Consider the following 24,795-nt stretch of genomic DNA (forward strand, 5'->3'; position numbering starts at 1 on the left):
GTCTTACCTCTTCAACCCACTGTAATGGTAACAAAATTGCCATCATCTCTCCAGTATACAATGACAATCCATCACTGATTCGTTTGCCAATTTTAATTCTGATATCTGGAACTATAAATGAAATACCACTTTTATTAACTGAGTTCTTTGAAGCATCTGTATAAATTTGAACACAGCTATGATAGTTGTTCTATATATGTCTTTATTACTTGTGGGTGTGAACTCAATTCCTTATCTTTGTTATTTTTGTCAATGTGAGATCTACAATAGGATCAGGAAGTGTATTACTGTCAGTTGTACCGTTGGACAAATATTTATTTCATTAACTTTTAGTTCTTTTGCTTTCTGCTCAATTATCCATCCAAATTTTTTTGTTTCTCTTCTCTCCTTTTCCCAACATTGTTTCAGTATATCGTGTGTTGGATGATCTTCATTATGTCCTTTTAAATCAATCCAGTAATTTAATGATAGCTGTGCTCTCCTTAATTCCAGTGGCATTTCTTCCATTTCCACCGGTAATTCTGATGTTGGGGTTCTTCTAATAGCACCTCAGCATAGTCTCAATGCCCGATATTGTATGTTGTCTAACCTTTTCAGAGATGTGTTTGCTGCAGATACAAATGCTATCCAACTATAATCCAATACTGATCTAATTAATCCTATATAAAATTTCAGTGATGTTCTCTCAGCTCCCCATTCATTTCCTACCAGACACCTCATTACATTTAAAACTTTCTTACACTTGTCACTTATTTTCTGAACATGTACATTCCATGTGATACTTTCATCAAACCACAAACCTAAAAAATTCAATTGTTTCATTCTCTCAAATTCTTGATTATATAATGTCAGTTTTAAATTACCGACAAGTCTTGTCCTTGTGAAGAACACTGTCTTTGTTTTAACTACTGAAAATTTAAATCCTAAATGACCATTCTTCTATTTTAATAATAATCTCTTGTAGTTTCTTCACAATAAATTCCAAATTCCTACCATTCCTCCAAAATGCCCCATCATTTGCAAAACATTGCATCCCTTATAATATAATATATCTATCTTTCCCTGGTGATGACATCTTGGTTTTCTTAAGAGCACGATTTAGTTCTGCCTTTGTGAATGATACATGCCCCTCTTCACTGATATAACTAGAGCTGTGAATTTTAACAAAATTCTGTGCCAAAATCTCTGCTTTTTCTTCATCATCACTGCAGCTGTGTCATTTTCAATTAAGACTGGATACCCATATTCTATTTTAATTCCATTCTTTCTTTTAATCATTCCCCATATTTTACCTATTTCTATTTCTCTAATTACTTCCAATAATCCTTCTTTGTATGTTTAATTGTTTTCCTCACATTTGCTTGCAACCTTTTAAATTCAAGATTCTGGAAATTACAAGTTGTTTTTTTACCATTGTAAATGCTTAATTCCGAGATTTTATTGCATTGTCATGCTCCTTCATCCACCATGGTACAATTTTCTTTTTACTTTTACCTCCATTCCTTTGAATTGTTTGTTTTGCTGCCCCTTCATACGCTATATTGCATTTCCTGTTTCACAAATAATATATAGTTCATCCACTTCCCTCTACTCTATCTCTGCATATATTATCATATACCTTTAATTCCAAAATCTAATACTGTTGTTAGTCAAGTTTCTTGAATGTATACAATTTCTGAGACCTTTAATAAATCCTTCAAATTCTTGACCATTTGCTATTAAACTCCTTGCATTCCATTGCAGAATAATCATCAAGTCCCCTTGACCCTTCCTCCATTCCCTTTTGTCCTTGCACTGTATTTACTGCTTCAGCATAACTTACATTGTTAACTGTTTTCACTTGTTGAATTTTCACTGCTCTTTTCCTGACTTCATATCCCCATATGTCACAGTATGCTGGCCACCACAATTACAAGCCTGCACATTATCTCCACAGTCCTTAAATCTGTGATTTCCTCCACATTTAGCACACATTTGCTTTCGTTTGCAAGCCACGGCTATATGTCCATACCTCTGGCATTTGAAACACCAAAGCAGTGGAGGAACAAAAAGCCTGACTGGGAAATTCATGCATCCTATCTTTATTTTATCTGGAAGTATCGAGTCCTGGAACTTAAAGGAATATTCCGGTGTAAATGTAATCCATGTGCTAACACACTGTGACACTGAGTAAGACTCCCCTCCAGAGATAAAGTTTGCAGAGCGCTAGCTCACGTAGCTTTAGCATCCTCAGAAACAACCGCACGACAACAATACACTGAAATGGATCCAACTATAAACCACCACCAAAACCCCACAAATAATGCTCAGAACAGCACCAAACTTCAGCAACGGTACAAATAGGGTCTCAGCACATAGTCCGGGGCATCTAAACTCCGCTAGCTTAGCTGGATTTCTATTGTGAAGCTAAAAACAGATTTCAACTCTCTTCCATCAGCTTCCGAGTCGGGGAAATCTCGAGGCAACGATGATAGAAAAGCTCAATTCTGTTCTTTTCCCAGTCCGCTCTCAATAATAACTGTTATAAACTGGTACGTAAGACACAAATGAACTTTGATTGCTTTTCCTTGGAGTCATAATCATACATCATCATCATACATTTTCATCCTTGAGCCACGGAACTCTACTGCACTCGGTAATCGACTCGTCAGAACTTCCCGTCAACAGGAAGCTACTGCAGAAGAATGGTAAATTTTGTTAGCGTTTCAGTTGAAATCCAGCTAAGTTAGTGGGGTGCCCCGGACTATGTGCTGAGACTCTATTTGTACTGTTGCAATGTATTATTATCGTGCGGACCTATCATTAGACCTGAGCCTAATGACTTGCATCTCTTGTGTTCTTGTGAGACAGTCTGCTTGCCCTGCTTCATGATTTCCCTATCAAACATTTTTAAATACATGAATGTGAACTCTTTTTCATTGTTCTTGTTTCATACACTTTATCTCTTATGAGTGTGTTTTACTGACGGTTTTTAAGAGCTGTACTAAGGCCTTTCAATTGCAATAAAGAACTGAATTGAATTAAGTAAATTCAATCTAAATCAGTACGATTATCCTGATTTTGCATTACAAAATACTGTGAGTCCAAGGACTTTTTTGGATTCTGTTGGACAGGGTAGTCTTTTAGGTGAAATCTGACTATGTCACAGCAGAGGGCAGTGTAAGAAAAGTGGAGAGATGACAGATTCTTCAGCTGGGTCTGAATAACAGCAGTATAGTGTGTCCTCTAAGAAGGAAGCTAAAAGCAAACATGGGCTGATGTTTATCACTGCTGTTCAAAACAAAAAGATCTAAATCCAGGAGTGAGTTATATTGACGCTACCGGGAAAGAGGAGGTGTTCGTCATTGAGTTGTGTTTTCTGTCCAACAGCTGTGAAAACACAGCTGAAGGTTTTGGATATGGATCATCCTCAATATTAACATAGATTAATGATTTAGTTCTACAAACATTTGTCTGAGGCAAAGTCTCACTGGTCTTTGTGGGTGGACACGAGACACCAGAAAGCAGATTTACCTAGAAAGTAATTCTTATTTGTTAATTGTCCTCCATTAACCCTCTAACCCTCTTGAATAACAGTGACATGATTGTCCATGGTTGGATTAACATGGGGTGGCTCTGTTGAACTTGAAACTGGTAACTTAACGTAGCTCTAAAGTGTGAACAGGTATGAGATGAGGTTGAGAGGGGATGCATTATGCTCTTGTTGATTTGGTTTAGTGTAGAAAAAAAAAAAAGTGACAGGTGATCGTTTTGGCAGTACTGTGGGATCGCTACATAAAAAGGGCTGTACAAAACTTGTTATGGAATTTCGGCTCGCTTGACCGCTCAGGAAAGATGAAAACTCAGAGACACCGATGGCTTACATTGAGATAGTTTATAAAACAAGATCTTAGAGGAACAAAATAACAGCACATCTGTCTGCACCGAGTGTTGCCATGATAATCCTCCTGAGTCTTCCCTAATGTCCAAATTATATCTTAAAGCGTCAGGAGGCAGTACTTCCATACATAATTATCTGATAACAACCATTGGTATAAAGTAAATATTAAGTAAAGTGTAAAGTAATGAAGTACAAGTACTTTGTTACAGTACTTAAGTAGATTTTTGGAGTATCTATACTTCACTTGAGTTTTTATATTTGTTTCAACTTTTACTTTTACTTAAGTACATTAAAAAGAAAAAATACATACTTTTACTCCGCTACATTATCATAGGACACTGTCGTTACTCATTACAAAACGATGTATTTGAATAAAAGCCCAGTTGTCTCATGATATTGTATCCAGACTGAATGTATTCACAATACACGTGAACAACTCATGTTAGTCTCACTGTAAACCGCAAACGTAACCATGGCAGCCGCCTCGTCCACTGACACTGTTGGAGGAAATATGGACGATGCTGCCACAACGCCATCCACTAACAAGACTAGCTTGGAGGAAGAAGAACACCCATGGCCATATTCAAAACAAATGTTGTACTGTGTGTGACTGCACATTGGATTGACCCTGAAAGCCTGACGTTCAGCAGCTCTGGCTAGCAGGCAATTCAGACGTTCCCACACCTTTGATGTTCTAGCTGGAGTGCTCAGTGACATCCATTTAGAATATGGAATCAAGAACAAAATTGTGAGAACAACCACAACAAGGGTTCCAACTTCCTAAAGGCTTTCAAAGTTTTTGGTGAGGACAAAAACAACAATGAAGTCTGTGGTGATGCAGAGCCAGGAGAGGAAGATTTGGAAGAGGAAGAAGTGGAGTTTGTGGATGTATCACTGATTCTAAATGAGGATGACGGCTCAGAATTTGAGCTCTCAAATCACCTATGTGTGCTTGTCATCTGCTCAACTTGGTCTCTGCAGTTGATGCTGCAAAAGCAACTGTCAACGATACAGACATAAAAGTGTATCGTTCAACATTCAGCAAGTGTCATGCACTGTGGGAAAATGAAAATGTGGGAAATCTACTATAGCAGCTGAAGCTGTGGAAGACTCCTTCTCCATTCAGCTGCTACGGCCAAATGCCACCCAGTGGAACTCATTGTTCATGATTGTGGAAAGGCTGCTCAGGACAATGAAAGACAAGGGAGAGGCGGCCATGAGAGCTGTCTGCACAGACCTAAAGGTGCCAGTATAAGTTTGAATTAAGCATCTTTTTATGTTTGTTTGTTTCATTTCATTTCTCTGTATCATAATGCCTATGTCATGGGTTTGATATTTGACATGTCCTTGCCTGAATCATATGTTTACATAATAGACAAACATGTATTGGGTGGTCAGAGGTTTTCAGAGGTCATTGACAAAACCATGGATGAGGAAAAGCCTATCCTGGAGGTGGTGGTAAGATTTATCAGTTTACCTGTGTGATTAATTGACTGACCGCTGTGACAAATTACTATGTACAATTACTTACTTAATAAAATGTATTATTAAAAGAGTTGAACATATCCTGCACTAACAAACTGTATTATTAAAAGAGTTGTACATATCCTGTTGATAAATGAGATTGGCTGCAAGCATTAATCCTTTTTATGAGGGGTAAATATATTGAAGAGAAAAGCCAGGGTATGAGAAAGTACACAGCTGCCCTCACAGTGGACAGGCCAAGGTTATAGATAAGGAACTGGTTTTGCACAGAGCCATTGAGGTGAGACCTAGGGAGTCAGCCAAGAAACTCAAGCAAGTGCAGGATGAGAAAGAAGACAAGAGAAGGAGGTTTCTCTAAACAGGGTGTTGTGTTCATGAAGTGAAGGAATTGTGCTGCCAAGGGCCTGGGACCAGCCCATGCATCAACGAAGAGAGAGCTAAGTCTAAACCATGGCTCCAGCCCACCTATTTGACCAATGGAAGTTATTCACCTTATCTATCTGTTTAAACCAATGAGAAATTATACATATTCTGTAACTGAAAGAAACTGTGCATCTTTTTCTGGGCAACTGGTTGCAGATTAAGAGCTCTGCTGGCTGCGATTTGTCAAACAGAAAGTGCATGATCAAACTTTGCTAACTGATACAGTCCTAAATAAATGGTAAAAAGTATGTTATGGTGTGGCCTCTCTCAAATAAAGAAATATGCTGACAGTGGAGAACCACAAAATCATTTATGACCCATCCTTTTTATAAGGATAACCATAAGAAGGATAATGCGTGGAATGCCATATCGGCAGTTGTGGGTGTGGATGGTGAGTTAATAATAATTGACTTCAGTACAGATATAATGCAAATTGTATAATCATGTAATTTGATTGAGCATTTATGCTATTACGTTATCCATTTTGAAAACCCATTAAAAAGTGTGAAATTACCTGATATTACATAAATTACCAGACATTACATATTACTTTCCTGTGTAAAGTGTCGATATTTGCTGTCCAGTCCAGCTTGTTGTCCAGCTGCAGCCCCAGATATCTTTTTGTTTATTTATACATTATTATTACATACATTTGTTATTGTTATTTGTTATGTTAGTACATAACATCGCAGTTCCTTCATGTTCAAGTTGGGCCTCACCATGTTTGTTAGGTACTGAACAAGATCCCCAAAAAGATAAGATCACCAAACCAGACTCCTTTCCATTGTCATGCATGGATGATTGTGTAGTTCAGGTTGGTTCATCAAAATTTGTTATTAAATGTGACCTTTTGAAGGGTTGTTGGCAAGTACTCTTGTCCAAACGTGCTCAGGAAGTTGCCTCCTTTATACCTCCTTCAGGCATTTACTTGTACAAAGTGATGCCATTTGGTCAACGAAATGCCCCTGCCACTTTTCAGAGATTGATGAATAGGGTGGTTGACTGTCTAGAAGGCTGTGCTGAACATTTGGATTATGCTGTCATCTACAGTGATGCATGGGAAAACCATGGACAGCACATTGAGGCATTATTTGACCGACTGGCATGGGCACATCTGACCATAGATCTGGCTAAGTATGACTTTGCTAGGGCTGTTGTGATGTATTAAGGTAGTTGGACAGGGGCAGGTCTGTCCTGTGAGGGCAAAAGTCCTGGCTATTGATCAGTTTCCCCAGCCAACTACAAAAAAAGAACCCATGCGTTTTTTTTTGGTATGGTAGGATATTATCGTGCATTTTGTAGAAATTTGTCTGCTGCAGTTGCTCCCCTTACAAACCTTCTCAGTTCAAAGGTAAGGTTTAAGTAGACACCACCATGTCAGCATGCATTTGAAGAGGTCAAGGCATTGATTGCTACTGGCACTGTTTTGGTTGCTCCCAGTTTAGGAAAGCCATTGAAGTTGCAGCTGGATGCTTGCAAGATAGGTGCTGGAGCAGTACTTTTGCAGAATGGGGATGATGGCATTGACCATCCAGTCAGTTTCTTTTCAAGCAAGTTCAATTTCTATCAGTTTAGTTATTGCATCATGGAGAAGGAGGTGTTAGCTTTAATCTGGGCTTTGCAGAACTTCAAGGTTTATGAGGGGGGTGGAGTTGAGCCTCTAGTGGTGTATACTAATCACCCCCCCTTACCTTCCTACATTCCCTGCAAAATGCAAATAGGTGCCTTATGAAATTGTATCTTTTCCTTCAGCCTTACAATTTGGACATCTGTCGTGTCAAGGGTGTAGAAAATGTCTTGGCGGATGCATTGTCCAGCGTGCTGCCACATTGATGCTATGTCCTTTCTGTCTGGTTTGTTCTGTTAGCTTTTTCTCCTCCTTCTCTCTCATGATTTGCTTCTTCAGGGTACCAAAGTTGCTGAGTTGGGAGGTGGTCACATTGGTTAAGCAGCGTGTCCTGGACGGGTGCCATTCCTGACCGCGTCATTATGGGAGGGGGTGTGATGGCCCACACCTCCCAGTTTCCTGTGTTGCTCTGTTGGAGTCATGGTGAGTTATTTGACAAACAATTTCCACCAGAGGAAGGAAGGAGCCAAGCTGTAGCAACTACTAATGTAATAAAGGCTAATAATGCAATAATGGCTCATAATGTAATAAAATCACAGAGGCATAATGTAATAAGGGCTTTGCGCATGATGTAATAATGTAATACATTTTTACATTAAGAACCTTAGTGATGCCGCTCATAATGTAATAACAGCTCATAATGTAATAATAGCTCATATAGTGAGAAAAGTGTTGCATTATCATCATCATCTTTTCCTCTCAAAATAAAGCTGGAAGTAAAGCAAAAGGCGTGGGCTTCAGTGCATTAGTAAACTAAATTAGTGAAACCATGTATTATTTAATAGTAATTGCGTTCTCACATTTTATTGATGTATAAAGTTGAGCCACCAGGTGACACCCATGAGAGGGCCTTATTTTGGGCCTTTGAGAACGTGCTCACTTCTACTGTGACTATTGCAGATAAGCAGCACTATTTGTGACCTTTAAAGTTCAAGTGTTAAAATAATATCTTTGTTAAAACAAGCCATCCACCTTATCTGTTTAAATATTCTGTGTATTAAGATGTTTGTTGGGCCAATGTCATATGTTTTAGCTGGCGGCTATTTTTTGTGTTTTAGCTAGTGAGCTATTATTACATTATGAGCGGTAACATAAGGCTCTTAATGTAATAATTACATTACATCTAATTTGGATCTTACAATTCCCCTAATGCATCTTTCAGACTCAACATATTTCAAACGCCACAGCTTTAATGAATAAAATTGTTCTTTCTGTCAAAAATATGTTGTTTACTAACCCAACCCAGATAGCCAACATAATTTCACCAAATTTATTTTCTCTTGATGAAAATGTCTTGTATCAAGATGAAAATTTTGCTAGTGTAATCTGCTGTAAAAGGCAGTTAATCAGATCCCCAAAATAGTGTACTATCAAATAACGGATGACAGTTCAGACAATATTTTCTTTACTCAATCTGTGTTTATGTGTGTGCGTGACGTTTTCTGTGCTACTGAGCAAGTGTGGACTCAAAAACACTGGCAAGAATCCAGAGAATCACAGCTGTGCAAATGGCAGCTGAACACTGTTTGTATGCTTGGTGCAAAGAAAGGAAAATGCCTCCCTAGAGGTCATTGTACTGACTCACAAAAATCAGGGATACCTAATCTGCCAATCTGAGATAAGAAAAATGTATCTCACTCCAGCGAACACCTTCAGCTTCTCTTCTAAGCGTACACTTTCCACACTAAATAGATTTGATCACAGTTGCTGTGAATGTACAGTACACAACATTCAAAGGTCTTCCAATACATGCCCTTTTTCTGCATTTGTCTCCAAACCTCATGTATTCTTTGCATTCACTTTCTTTTACTTTAAGAAAGTAAAAGAAATTTACTTTCATTTTTGCATTCACTTCCATTGTTGTTGCATTGTCCACAGGGGCATTGTTTGACAAGTCCATTTGACATTTCCTTGCTTTGCACACTTGAAGTTCAACCAGGCCAAAAAGATACTGGCAGCAATGACTCATGTACTGAATTTCACATCGGACCAACATGGCAACTCATTTGGAAACTTCTGTTATATTACAAAAATAGTTCAGTGGAGAATGTTTTAGGCAGAAATTATAATTTGCATAATGTACCTAAAATTCAACTTTATGCTAATGAGGAGTGGCCCCAACACACTCCCCCTATTCACTCTGGTCACATGTTCCAGTAGAGGGACAGCAACACAACACAAAACAGTTTGGATTAAGGGGGACTGGGTTGTAAAGCACTCAAACAACAAGTCTGCATCAAGGACATTACATTATAACCCGGACACATCTGAGGTTGAGCTCTGTTCACTCCTATGAAAGCTGCTCAATAACGCATGAAAGCGATAAAGTTTGACATCCCAGATCTCCAGTGCGCTGAATATATCATGTGCACTAGAGACTTTGGCTGATCAAGCCAGTTTAGTAAGATGTTGACATGACTGTCTACTGGTAGTTTTCTGGTCTATTTTTGCAGAGGACCGCACGTGTAGCTGCTCTAACTTGTTCAAATAGATGACATTCCACCAAGCACATGTGCTGCTTATGCAGCCAGTATGGCCAGTCTGTCACCCATCCATCTGGAGTGGGAGTGTTTAGGGATTGGTTTGGAATTCGTCTCCCGCCTCCATCACTAGTGATGACTAATGCAGTTCTCATTTTCACAGCCAGTGCACATGCTGTGTAACCCGCGGATTGTGCACTGCATTGCAGCCACAATACAGCTGCAATACAGTTGCTGGAGCTGATGGCATGATTCAGCAGCATCCCAGAAACAACTGGCCATTCTGCTCCACAGAGGATACACACCATGTTTATTTTTGACGCAGGTCACAGCTGTGTCAATTTCCACAGAGCAAATTTAGCAAGACAGGAAGTGCATCAGGTCGAGTTTTCAAAATGAAACACCCTGTGCACACTTGAGATCTACAGATAAACCAAGAAATATTAACATAACTATTCACTACACTTAAACTAGGGAAATAATGAGGCAGTTTAACTATGTAGCCTTCTTAACCACAGTAGATGCCAGTGGAAAACAAATAAACACATTCTGCGACAGTCAACAATCGGGCGGGCACGCAAGCATGCGATGCAAGCATCGCACACACCACTTAACAGGGACAAGCCCGGTGGAATCCAGTTGACTTCGTACATACGTATGTGGAAACAAGGGTTAGGGTTTGGATCATCTTCAGTGGGTTATTTATAGAATTTTTTATCATCACATGCTTTTTGCATGGACTACATGGATGGGCAGTATTGCATTTATGCTCCTTGGCTGAATGACGGAACAAAAATACTTAAAGGGCCTAAGAATACACTTTTGAAATATATACTATATACTATACTATATATGCTATATCTATATATGACATAACACAAATGATAAATTTTGATGCACTGAGTGTGTGCTCATGTGTATATTGGCTGTGTGTGTCTATGTGTGCATTGGCTGCGTAGAGCCCAGGTCCTTTTGCTCCTTTTTGTTTATTGCTGGTTCTTACTCTGTGTGTTGACACAAAAACAGAGTTTGGATTTTCGAAACAACACATCTGTAACTTTTATTTGGAAATTAGTGTGTAAGTGTATTTCTAACATTGGGAAATTGTGAGTATTTCTCTGGATGGTAGCCAGTCCCAGGGTGGCGCAGTCAAGCTACACTTGTGTAAGCGGAAGACCTAAACTACATGATTAAGTGTGCATGCACATGTGTAACAGCATCATAATCTCACGCCAGCAAGATATCCAAAGTTACATATTTAGTGTCGCTGTATACCCAGGAAGTAAATCTGAAAATTAGAAAACTTTTTTTTTTTGTGCATTTGCCAGTCTTGCAGTTCTCACTGGACTGATTAGGCACCATCTTTCTATTCGTTATCTATTTCTTGTAAATGATGTGTGTGTTTGTGTATTTCGCAACCTCAAGGATGTGTGGATTTAACTACTGACTGTATTATGAGCAAGGGTGGATACAAGTTCAAGAATAGTTCAATAGCAGCTGGCTTTGTCACAACTTCAAACTTAGAAGCTGTCAGTTCTGTCGTGTTCTATGTTGTTTCACTGTTTATTCTCTAGGTTAGCTTGGTGAATTAGGTGTTAGCACTATTACATCGCAGCAAGGTGGTTTCTTCCGGGCACTCCGGTTGTCCCTCACTATCAGACATCCACCCTTGACCAAAGACAATGGCTCAGAAATAGATTTGGTCCCTGTGCACGTGCACGTGCCCACTGCTCCCTCAGGATGAGTTAGATGAATACCAGTATCGCAAAGTTGTACATTGTGTGAAATGTGATCAAATACAGATTTTCCATTCATGTTGCTCTACTACGGTGGCAGTCTGGGGCTATGTTGTATCTTTCAGGGAAAGTCAAGTCAAACTGTCGGCATTAAGCCTCATTTTAAGCCAATGAAATAAGGAGACGTAAGTTGGATGCTTCTGTTGCTTTTTGTGAAGTTTTACTGTGTGATGGCTCAGCTAGCTTTGTTCATAGACAAAACCTGTATTGATGTGTGAACCTTGCCAGTGCGTGTGTGTGTTGCTGCTGTGTGTATATTTGCTTTATAGTCATGCCCTGAAAATGATAATATATGGACATGTGATTTTGTTTTTAATTTTTATCAGACTCACTGAAACTGATTTGCTTGGCAACTTCTGCAACTTAGCACCCAGTAGTTAGCTCGCTAACACCACACTGTAAAGAAGGATATAGGCTATAGTCAGAAGGACTACTGTTGTCATGCTGAGTGAACCCACTGCCCAGTACAACAAAGTAAGAAGAGTTACAACAACTTCAACAAAAAAATGTGAAAACTCAAAAAAAACACAAACAAACAAAAAAAACCCCTCATAATAATCCTTCCAAGTTTCTTCAGAAAATATGTCAGCCTGGGCATTTCAACTAACACGCATGCGCGCGCACTATGACAACTTGACCGCCATCTTTTTTTCCTCGGAGCGGGCATCCTTATCAAATAAGTACAAGTAAGTTAGTTAATCAGTAGCTAATGTGCACTAATCATCTAATGTTAGTCTCTGTCTTAGATTAGTTTGATAAATATTTCATGTTTAGTTTGTTTTGGGGAGCACGTTAGCATGTTAGCACTAGCTAGCTAGCTAGCTAGCTAGCTACCTGCAAGTTGGAAATAATGAGCAGCTGGCATGTATTTGAGGTAGGGCTAAGCTGCATGCTCGACTGTAACAAGCAGCTGATGCTGATAATATACTCTACATATACACTATGTGTAAAATGGTACAAAAGTGTCAATATCGGTCCTCGTATTAAAGGAAAAACAAAATGCGTGCAGGCACACGCACGTTGTAGCAAAGGAAAACCACAGAGACACACACAAATGGGTTTGTGAGAACAGCTTACGTGTTAGACCACGCAGCGACACAAATATCATGGAGGGAGGCGAGAGATGCATGCTTTGTTGCGTCCCTGGCAGCATCCATCCATGTGATGGGGCAGCCTTCAGACAACACTTTGCCAACATCCACAGTGGGAAAGAATATCAATAAATCATTGATACACAGTGGCTTTTTATGTTTTATGAATCACTCGGTATCTTTTTCTTTTTCTAAAGCCAAGCTGTAGTACTCCTCTTGGAGCCTCCACACTTTAATTTGCAGCTTAATTTTTTGTCTCCGCAGTGCCTTCAGATCATCTGTCTCCTCTGCTGGGCCACAATCACCCACCTTGGCCTGAAAAACAAAAGAGACAGCATGCTCAAGATGTGATAAACTTAAGTTGATTTCTTCTATTTTTCTTTTTCATCCACCACTTGATTGCCTTTTTTTCATATTTTTTTAATTTTAATTATACATTTAAAGGAAAACAGACAGACATAACAATAACGACAACAGTAACAACACCCCAGCTCAGACACGTAAAATGAAATCAGAAAAAAGATACCTGTGACTTTACTAAGCACACATACACATAGATGAGTGAGTAAACAAATATGCAGTAAGGCTACCAGTTATTTGTCATCTGTCCTGGTCTCATCCAGGTAGGCAAGGAAGGGGCCCCAAATAGCCAAAGATTTTCCAATTGAATTAGTCCTTGTGAACCTGAGTCTTTCCATTTGTATGGCTGAGGCCGTATCAGCCAACCACCTCTGAAAGCAGACTTCCACTGCAGTAGGATTAGCCTTTTGCAACAATCATCCCCAGTATACAGAGACTGCTGCTTTGCTGCAGGTAGACTTGCTGTAGTCTGTAAGCAGCCAAAGATTGCAAGTTCAGCCTCCGGTTGGAGGGGTCTCTTATAGGCCTTGGAGAACCAGTCAAATATTTTGTCCCAGAGTCCAGTCAGCAAGGGACAGGGCCAGAAGGTGTGAAACAGTGCGCCCTCTGACACTTTACACCTGTCACACAGCGGTGAGACAGAAGGAGTGATCTTGTGCAGTTTGAGTTTGCAGTTGTGAAGACGGTGAACAACTTTGAACTGAATCAGCTGATGTCTGCTGTTAACCGAGCAAGATTGTATCATAGCTAAACATTTCTCCCGTGTTTCTTTAGACAGCTCCATACCTAGCTCTCCCTCCCAAGCCTCCCTCACCCTGTCCGTGGCAGCCCCCTTACAATCATCAAGCAAATGCACAAATCTGGAAATGAGATGCCTGGAGTCAGGGGGGCTCCTTAAGATATCGGAAAACACATGCTCCTGAGGGAGAGTTTTGAAATCAGGGATTTTGGATCGAACATAGTCTCTGATTTGCAGGTAAAAGAAAAGAAGCAAAATGTCCACCCACGTACAAATGCTTTATGGAAGTAAGGCCCCTCTGCCTCCAGGCATGGAAAACTCTGTCTAATGGTGAAGGCCTAAAGAAGTGGCTGAAGCAGATAGGTGTATGTACAGATTTCGTTGGCAGACCCAAGACTTTTCTCACCTGGTTTAAAATTCTAACAGCGTTTTTAACAACAAAACTTTGACTCCTCAAAATGGCTAGCTTTTGAGAAGCCTATAGTTGATTCGCTATGTCTTCCCATGCCTGTTTTTTTTAATCATGGCTGGTAAGCATTGGGTTGAACTTGCCTTTAATGATGAGCTTCCTTTCCTTGACTAGCTCCACTAATAACAGTATCTCCTCCTCTCGCCAATTAGGTTTTTTTTTTTTTATTTCATGTTGATTTCTGCATGTGGCTGCAGTAGGCTGGTATATATAGAGCAACCCACACCAGTTTCAAGTTAGCTGCCTGATTAGGAATTGGCAATTCATTGCCAATATGTTTTGTATTATTTTTGTAGATTGTTGTCAAAATATGCACTCCCATTGCCCACTGAAATATTTCTAAGATATTTCTTTATTCTTAGACAAGGGATTCCCTTCCGTGATTGGACATTTCTATTGACACGTAAGTGATGTCACCTAAAATTCCGTTACTGTCGTAATTCAGCTCTGAGAGAGACACTTAAGTTTCAGTCCTACACTTCGCTGAAAGTGTGAGTAAGACGCTTGATAACTAACTTGCAGCTTTTAGCGAAGAATTTTTTGGGGATTTTTATGAGCACATATTTGACATCATGGCCTCAGAGGCAGAGGGGACCCTGATTTGCAGCTGTGATTTCAGTGTCCGGCTACATGAAAAACTTGACTCATCGAGACTGAGTACCAGACAAACAAAGATAAATAAGAAAATCAACATGGTTATGCAAGACATGGGAATCGTTGACGTTTGGAGGGACTTATACCCATCAGGATGGGACTTTCCTCATTTTTCTTATCCCCACTCTGTTTATTCACAAATTGACTATTTATTCATGTATAATACAGAGAGACATAGAATAACTTGTTGTAAAATAGGAATTATTGATATTTCGGGTCATAGACCTTTGTATCTTACTGTGGACTTGAACCATACATTATTGAAGTTTAATTCACGTATTCTTAACAGCCCACCGATTCAAAAGGCAATAGAGAAGGAAATACAAGCCTATCTGGACCTGAATGATACAGGAGAGGTGGAGCCACCCATGCTGTGGGATGTGTTCAAGGCAGTCATGAGGGGAAATATTATTGCACGTTCAGCCCCTATTAAAAAGCCATGGCAGAAAAGACTGAAGAAACTGCAGTCCAAATTAAAAGAGCTACAAAGACAACACAAAGACGACAAGGATTCAAATACTCAACAACAAATCAAAATAGTTAAAAAGGAAATTGATGAAATTTACACATAGGAAATACAAAAGAAATGTGTTTTCCTTAAACAGAAATATTGGGCAGTAGGGGGAACAGCATCTAAACTGCTGGCTTATAAATTAAAGAAAAAACAGGCAGAGAGTGCTCTTTTCAAAATAAAAAAACCCAGTGACTAAGGAGATTGAATATAAACAGGAGAAAATCCAGCAGCGTCTGGTATCATTCTAACAAAATTTGTACTCTCAAGAAGAATCCGACATTGACTTGCAGATAGGTAACTTTTAAAAATTGCTCCACCTACCAGAAGTTACAGAAACCCAGAATGACATTCTGAAGGCTGAAGTGACACCTGAAGAAATTAATTTAGCTTTTACAAGACTCAAGGTGGGTAGCTCACCATGGTATAAGTGGCTGAGGGATAAGCTGATGTTGGTAAGGGTTTACAATTGGGTACTTAGGAAATGAGAAATGCCCCCCCTCATGAGGAGAGGCAATTATTTCCCTTATCCCTAAAGAGGGTAAAGACAGACAAGAATGTGATAATTTGAGACCCATAAGTGTTCTGAATGTGGACTATAGAGTGTTTACATCCATTATTGCAAGGAGACTCGAAAGATGCCTACCAGATCTTATCCACCTCTGTCACAGCGCGGTGAGGTTGTCTTGTCTTGGGCTCTGTCTTGTGAACTTCCTGTTTTATTTTGAAAATAATTCTCCTCTCGTTTCAGGTCACTTGCTCTTCCTCTTGTGTCCCTGGTCTGACGTCATCCCTGATCCTTGATTGTTTCCACCTGTGCTCCCCTCCCTCATGTGTATAAAGTCTTTGTCTTCCCCTGTCTCCGTGCCAAAATATTTCGTCTTCTTGTCCTATGCCTAAGCCCTTTGAATCCACAGTCTTGGTCGTCTTTGTGATAAGTATTATTCTTGTTTTATTTATCTGTATTTTTTGCCCTCTCTTGAAGAGTGAATTTTTGTTGTAATTTTCTGGTTAAGGTTTTGTTTGTAATTTGAGATTTTCTAGCCCTTTCGGTTCTCCTCCTAGTGAGTGAATTTTTGTTGATAATTTTCATACGGTAGAATAAGTTTCATAGCCATCGTGCATCCTCTTCAGAGTGTATTTTTGTTGTAATTTTCATACTTTAATTTTGACCCTAGTTCAACGTAGTTTTCCTCCTGCGGGAGCGCTTTTCGTTTCTCTGTGTTCCATGTTGTTTGTCTCGTGTCTGTCTCAGAATTTTCATAGCGTTTGGTTTTCATTCATTCCTGAGAGTCAAAGAATCAGATTAATAAAACTTGATTGTACTTCTGCCATACTGCATCTGAGTCCTCTTTTTCGCCCAAGTCTGACAACCTCAACCTTACGGGTTTGATTAAGCAGAGATAGACGCAGGATAATTTTAGGAGAACATTACATATAATCTGACAGGTTACAGAGAATAAAATAGAATCAGCCCTACTTAATCTGGAATCTCAAAAAGCATTCAGTGCGGTTAGGTGGAACTTTTTATACAATGTTTTAGGTAAATTTGGCTTCCATGAAGATTTCTTCAAAATTATTCAAACGTTATTTGACAAACCTTTTATTTGCCATATTTATTTAGCCCCTAAGTCAATGGAGTCTGCAGAATCAGAACATAAAGGGGATTTCGACTGTCGAGGGGGAACAAAAATTGGCATTATTTGCAGATGACATTTTGATATATTTGGAATAACCCGCTCAATCTCTGCCCAAATTGATGTCTTGTCTTGAGGAATATGGTCTTTATATAAACTTAATGTATCAAAGACACAAGCCCTTGCTTTTTAATTATGAACCTACAAAGGATATCATTGGAAAAATACCAGCTGAAATGGAGCGCTGATTCGATAAAATATTTGGGTGTATATCTACCAAAAAAACTTGGCAAATCTATCCACCATTAATTTTGACCCTCTAAACTTTAAAATAAATGCCGATATAAGAAGATGGAATCTTGTTCCATTTCAAACTTTGGGCTCCAGGGCGGAATCAGCCAACATGAATACTCTGCCACGATTGCTATATCTCTTCCAATCTTTACTCTTGGAAGTAACAACTCAACAGTTTGTGGAGTGGGACGGACTTATATCCAACGAATGGCAAGAAGCCAAGAGTTAAATATAAACTCTACAACTCAAGAAAGAATATGGAGTTATGGGGCTCCCATGCTTGTTGGAGTATTATTATGCAGCACAGCTGAGACCTCTTATATGCTGGTGTGACCCGAGCTACTTGGCTTGGTGGAATGAACTAGTTGGAACTAGAAGGACAAGAGTTGGCAATGACTGATAAGATCCCACTCCAAGCTATTATTTCTGATGAAACATTAGTCAAATATCAGTTGGACAGAGAGAACCCATTTATTATTTTATCCTTGAAAATTTGGAAGGTAATTCAAACACTGCGTAATATACAGAGAATATCAAAATTGTTAAGATGGTGTGCCTTTGGTAGTGATTTTCCTCCAAATGTGGATGATAAAAGATTCAGTGTCTCGGTTAATAAAGGGATCAAAACTTACTGCACTCTGACAAAAAAGGGGGTGTTAATGAGGTTTCAGACCTTGAGGGAAGAGTAGAAATTAGAGCAATGAGATTTTTTACAGATTCCTCCAAATGCAACACAATTAGGAACAATCATGAGAGATGTGGATTTGGCAAACTTGGAGGATGGATTAATGAACATTTTTAAGTCTGCCATTGACTCTGACTGCAATGCTGAAATTATTTCTGGGATATACAACTGTCTCTCGAATAGAATGTCTGAAGGGGCTTTATATATTGAAGAGAAACGGGATGGGGAGAGTAATAGGGTTCTCTCTGGGGAGGAGTGGTGTGGGATCTGTCAGATACAGTGGAAAACCACAAGTACCCCCATTTGGAGGGAATTTTGTTGGAAGAGTCTGGCCTGCTTCTTTGCCACTCCGTGGCAGGAACGACATTGAACTTCTAATTCAAGCTGCTGGAGGTACTGTCAGGCCAAGAAAGCAAATCACCATCATAAATTTAGTCTTGTCCGGTGCTGGTTGCTTTCTGGAAGAATATTCATTGAACATTAAAGGAAGTATTTAAGTATGCTGTTCCCTTTAGATTTGATGTTTTGTATCTATGTAATATTCCACAAGGGATAAACTCGAAGGACATGACCCTTATGATAACTCTGCTGGCTGCAGGTAAAAAAGCTTCATCTACATGCGGGTTATACCGCATGTAGTTGAAGCCCCAATCTCCCTCAAATGAGGACTGGATAGACATAGTCCATCAAATATACGCCATAGAAAAATTGGCATACTCCCTCAACGCACAACAAGAACATTTTTTACCAATATATGGTTGAGGTGGACTGACTTTATTAGACTTCAAAGACAAGATTTTACATGAGACATATATGTGATGTGGCTTGAGTACAACCTTTTCTCCCAGTTGACATCATTGTATTGTTCATCCATTGATTACATTCTATGATACTTTTTTAAAATGTATTTTATATTTCATATTTTTTTAGTTTGGTGTCCATAGTCTGGTATCAGTAAGAATGTCTGTGAATTGTGACCAAGGTGGAAGGACTGTTACAATTTTACTTTTAAAATGGTGGAATATACTTTGTTAATGACTCAATGAGTCAGAGTGCAACTTTGAGTTTGAATGTCACTAATGTATGTTGAAGTTCAACTTCATAGGTCTTTTGGGTTATTATGTACCTGCTTCTTCCTTTAGAGACTAGAAACAGGCATAAAAGTACAGGTTTTGCTGTCTGTTGTACACTATGGCTGCCAATAAAAAAAAATAGATTATTAAAAAAAAAGAATACCCACCCCCTGCTCAGCTTGGGGTGAAGGGCATGGCTTTCAAAGGCTGAGCAAACACGAACAGGATTATTCTATTTGCCCAGTTCTGTTCAGATAAAATGATGACAGAAATGTCTTCTGAGGTTAGTGAGTTTAGCTGATGAAAATCCTTATCAATCTGGTTAATATAAACATACAGAGACATAATAAACACACCATCCAGTTTGTGCCAGATTACACGTTTTCAATATGTGAACAGTTGTGTTTGTAAATCAGGAAAAGTGTTGCAAGAATACATCCAAATGTCAAACGTGAGAGTGTTTACTCACCAGGTGTCACTGAAGGTGGAGGGGTTGTGTGATGTTCTTTTTTAACCCAGTACGTTCTTTAGACCTGTTGGGGCAGGCCCAAAGTTGAGTCACAATCAGTCTTCAATCACTGTGTGAGTGAACCTTTGTGCATCATTTAATTTAATCGAATCTTTCAGATCTTTAAATACAGTGTAAACATTTATGCAGTGGCTATCCGTGACTATCAAACCTGGGATTAAGCGGAAAGCTGACAGGTAGTTTGTGTGACAACAGGTGTCTGTGGCAGTTGTTGCAAGTTAGGTCAAGCAGAGGGCAGCAAACACCACACAATGACTGCAGAATAAGTCATGTCTGTTTTTCAACAGCCATATCAGACTACTGATACTCGTACAGAGCAGTAGATAATTGCCATCAAATCTATTAATGTACTGTGCAGTTGTATAAAAGTGTGCTTGATATTGAGAGCTGTAATAAAGTGAATCATTTTGAGCTTCTTTTTTTCTTCTTTTTTGGCTTCAGTACCACACACAGTCACATTTAGCATTTATCTCCAGTAATATAACTTCTGTCTGTATGAAATTGTTGAACGTGCATCAAGTCTCCACAATAAAGTCCCCTGCAGATCTACAAACCATAAAGTATCCTTCAAATGAACCATGCCTGACAGTGTTTCATCAGAGGATGCACAACACTGAAAGTGTTTCTACCTGTTTACAATGACCACATACAAAGTGGGTGATCCAACACTTTAATGACTGGACCATTAAAGTGCACTTCTTTCCAGAGTTGTAAAAAGATTGACCACATTAACCTTAGAATGATGACTCAGATCTCAGTCAAATTCTTGGAAAGAAACAGACCATACCCGATGTGTTAAGCTCTCACTGGACTGGCAGCTAGACGCTTTTTAAAAAGATCCCAAAAAGACTCTTACCACTGTTAAGTACCCCCACCTGTCACAAACCAGGGAAGTGTTTGTGTTGTTTGTACTGTAAATTCACCGCCTGGTCTTGCTACTCTTCCTCTCCTGTCACCGAACCTGTCTTTGTTAACTGCACAGCTGTGCTAACAAGATGACAGCAACCAGACCTAGCAGCAATTTTCTTAATGTACCTGAGCAATGAATAATTATATTTGTTCACCAGTAAATCTCTGTAAAGTTGTGCTACAAGCAAGACACATGCTGCTATGACCTTCTGTCCCAGCATTGCAGTCCTAACCAACGAGTGAGCCAGCTCTATTTTTCTCTCTTTTTTTCTGCCTAAAGACATCAGCTGTTTGGATAAATCTGTTTTAATGTTTTCAGGAACTAACCTTTCACGTATGAAACAAATTTGATAGAAAAAAATAAGGCCAACTTAGAACTGGAAGATAACAATTAAATTAGATATAACATTTAAATGCTGTTATTTTGGGGTCTCCTCTTAAGGCCTAAGATGGACCCAAGTGTTCCCCTCTGCATTTATGGCCATTGAACATTCTAGTTTTGAGTTATGTTTGTAAGAAAGAAGAAATAAACAGTTTCAGTAGTGTTGTTCAAACATATGTGTCCAAGTTTAGAATGAAGCTTCAAGCTCAATATGTAAGTAAATCATAAATCCATCCCTACTTCTATTACTCAGAAGAAGTAGAGTTTAGTCAGTTGCTGAAATGGAGTAATTTCAATTCATGTCATCATCTTACAGGGCTACATCCCCTACACAAATATTGTGTCAGCATTCACACTATTAATTTTGAATATTATGTAACAACTTGCTGAAGTAAGCCATTACAGTGAGAAAAAACAAAGGCAAGAGGCTAAATGAGTCTGCGTAGTGGAGAGACACGGTACAATTTTTTAAGGCCTTCAATTGTGAGCACATAAATTTAACCTCATACAAACATTACTCTGTATGCTCTGCAGCTAAAAGTGTTTGTCATACAGAAGACCTGTAACTTCAGGTTCATTTCATGGTATCACTCACCTGAGCAAGATTTTATCTTTTTCATTGAAGAGTCTCTTTTGCAGATTGCCAATGAAACCTACTTGTCAATTACAGGAGTTGCATGAGTCTCAGATACGATGTGATCCTTCCTGTGTTCACATTGTTTTACACTTGCCACTAGATGGCAGGGGAGCATCTAACTGAGCGCACATCAACACCATCAATCCCATGCTTGTTGGTAAGAACATGCGGCAGTCTGAAATACCATCCTTTCTTTCAGCAGTGTCATATTTTTTCAGTTACTTCAACATTGATCTGATTTCACCTCCAACTCCTCAACTTTACCTCTATCACCCAACTGCATCAAGCCACTGACTACCATCCTTGTCTCCAACACCACATGAATTTAATTTTTGCCCTATTGTTTTTCAAATGGCAATTTTTTTGTCCTAAATGATCGCATTTTTCACTGCCAGAACATACTCCAAAACTCACCAAACTTGGAATATATCTATTGTCATCCTCGATTTCCACCACTAGGTGGAGCTATAATCAAGGAAAGTGCATTTGGGCTTATAACTCTTTGTCTCACATTCAAAAACCTTATATCCACACGTTCACTGAATTGTGCTGAATCTCATCATATAGGCCAGCTACCGTTTTTTCCCGCCACAAACCTACTTTTTCCAACTCCTCCCAGACAATTTCACTGATTTCTACAAAACTTTGCACACAGCATCCGTAGTCTCCCCTGACAAAAACGTATTAAAATAATTTTGATATTCCAAACAATACTGTTCGCATTGGTCTGTCTGAATGACATGAAACCCAGATGACTACTTACCCATGAGCCACTAAGGCTTTGTGAAAAAATGATAAACGTACTTTTTCCAACTCCTCCTAGGTCATCTGACCAATTTGCAACAAACTTTGCGATTAGCATCTGTGGACAAAACTTATCAAACACTTTCACCTACGTCACACCTGGTGGCACGGTCCATTTTGATGCTTCGCCATAAAACCACCAACTCATTATAACTTACACATACAATTTGCCATCTACTCCAAACTGCTCAAACATGTAAAGGGAATACATCTACGAGGCACACCCCAATGGCCGCAGGCCCTGACACGCGTGGACTGTGAGGGCCCGTTTATCGCTGCTTGCTGTTTTAATTGAAATTTGGATTTAGTGAGAATTTTGTTGAAAAGAAAAGTTACACAAAGCTATGATAGACACAAAACTGAACAAAAACTGTTATTTTCCATCTATGTATATTTTGATTTTCAAAACAAATGTTTCATTGTAAGACATCATTCAGACTGGAAGGCAAAGAATTCCATTATACATGACATACCTTCTGACTAAATGACTCTTTCTGTTAAATCCTGTATAAGATTTTTGTAAAAAAAAATAAATAAATAAATAAAAAAAAAACAGTTGAGAAGTCATATCTCTTTAAATGCCTTGACCTGGAGAAATAAGTTCAGTTCACATACATTTTAAATAGATTATTACATTTAAACATAATTACATAATACATCACATTTGGTACATGTTGATATATATTTGAAATCAAATGACGTGAACAATTTCACTCTCTCAACCTTCCTCCACTGAGAGAAGAAACGGAGCAGCAGGGTCTTACACTGAGGGCTACTGGGAGGTCTCTTCAGATTCCTGTCTGACAGCGAGGGTCCTCCACTCTCTGGAGAGCCCCTTCACCTCCAACTACCACAGAGCAAGGCCTGAGCCCTGGCTACACACACACACACACACACACACACACACACACACACACACACACACACACATACACTCAATTATTCAAGACAAATTATGTACACTGGGGGGATGCTTTGACCCCTACGTGGGGTGGAGGGGTAACATTTAACTCATTGTTACCCCTTAATCTTAACATCCACCCTTCCTGTGACCCCCGCAGCCAGGCCCCCTAACACCATCCCTTCACCACCACCCTGCTATAAATGTGAGTCTATATTTCACTCCCAGTACTTATGTTTTTGAGGTCTTGGTTGAAGTTTTGTCAACATCTTCCTGTAAATTTGTTTACATTTTCAGATTTTTTAAATACAAATTCAGCTTTTTGGCAGTTGCCTCAAGCTCCTTTTGTGTTGTTCACATTAACTTTTATTTTTGTCGAATAGAACCTATTTCAATATTGATCTCCTTCTCATCCATTCTGTCACCATTTCTTTTATATGTTTGTGTTGTGTCTGACCATAAGGCAAACACAAGAGGAGGGAGGAGCAAGGAAAAAAAATCTTGATAGGCTAGAGGGAGGTAGTGGTCAGAGGTTAAACTGGGTTGAGCCGAGATGGTCAGTAATGACAGTCTGATCCTCATTATACTTAACTCCTGTTGAGATGTCAATGAGAGCTGATTAGGACAATCAGATGTAACAAGCAACACAAAAAGACAGGTCAACACACTAAAGCAACAACTGTATGGTCCCTTTCTGATGCACTTCCTTTTATCTGTTCATAACATTGTTATATATATACACTGATAATGTCTTTTTTGTCGTAATTCCCTAAGCAGCTTGAGGACAGACGCTGCTCTTCAGTCTGGTAGTATGGCTGTGAATTTGAAAGCTTCACAAAGGTACAAAGCAGTCCTTGATAAGAGTCTGGCTTGGCAAAATTAAAACTTAACAAAGGACATACCATTGAGGTATTGAGGAGACAGAACAGACTTACTGATTACATCCACCTGTTACACAAAATTCCCCCTCTCAATAAATATAGGTTATGACATACATGTATGCTATAATTAAGGAATGAGAGGGATGTGAGACCAAAAGCAAGTGGTGTAGTGTGGAGAGAGAAAAAGGAATTTTTCCAGAATTTTTTAAAAACAAAACAAAACAAAACACACAAAACACAGGTTTGTTCAAAATTTCATTACTTTGGTGGATTACATAATTAGGATTATTGGAGTGAGAGGCATCTTTTTCTTTTCATGGTACACTTATTTATACTTACACTATATATATATATATATATATATATATATATATATATATATATATATATATATATATATATATATATATATATATATATAGAGAGAGAGAGAGAGAGAGAGAGAGAGAGAGAGAGAGAGAGAGAGAGAGAGGTTCATGAAAACTCCATGTCTACACCCAAAGTGGGAGGGTGTCATGTTCTGTCGGTGGGCACTTGCTTGTGATCAC

The 24,795-nt window shown here is 39.0% G+C and overlaps 1 long non-coding RNA gene across 1 annotated transcript; it reads left to right on the forward strand.

Moving 5' to 3' along the window:
- The first annotated feature begins 4,701 nt into the window (after positions 1–4,701).
- LOC119017674 lies at positions 4,702–5,895 on the forward strand. Its single transcript, XR_005074513.1, has 3 exons — positions 4,702–5,123; positions 5,256–5,338; positions 5,636–5,895. It is a non-coding gene; the product is annotated as an uncharacterized LOC119017674 (long non-coding RNA).
- Positions 5,896–24,795: the final 18,900 nt, after the last annotated feature.

Source organism: Acanthopagrus latus, chromosome 4 (assembly GCF_904848185.1).
Source record: "Acanthopagrus latus isolate v.2019 chromosome 4, fAcaLat1.1, whole genome shotgun sequence".
In the NCBI taxonomy this organism is placed as follows: Eukaryota; Metazoa; Chordata; class Actinopteri; order Spariformes; family Sparidae; genus Acanthopagrus; species Acanthopagrus latus.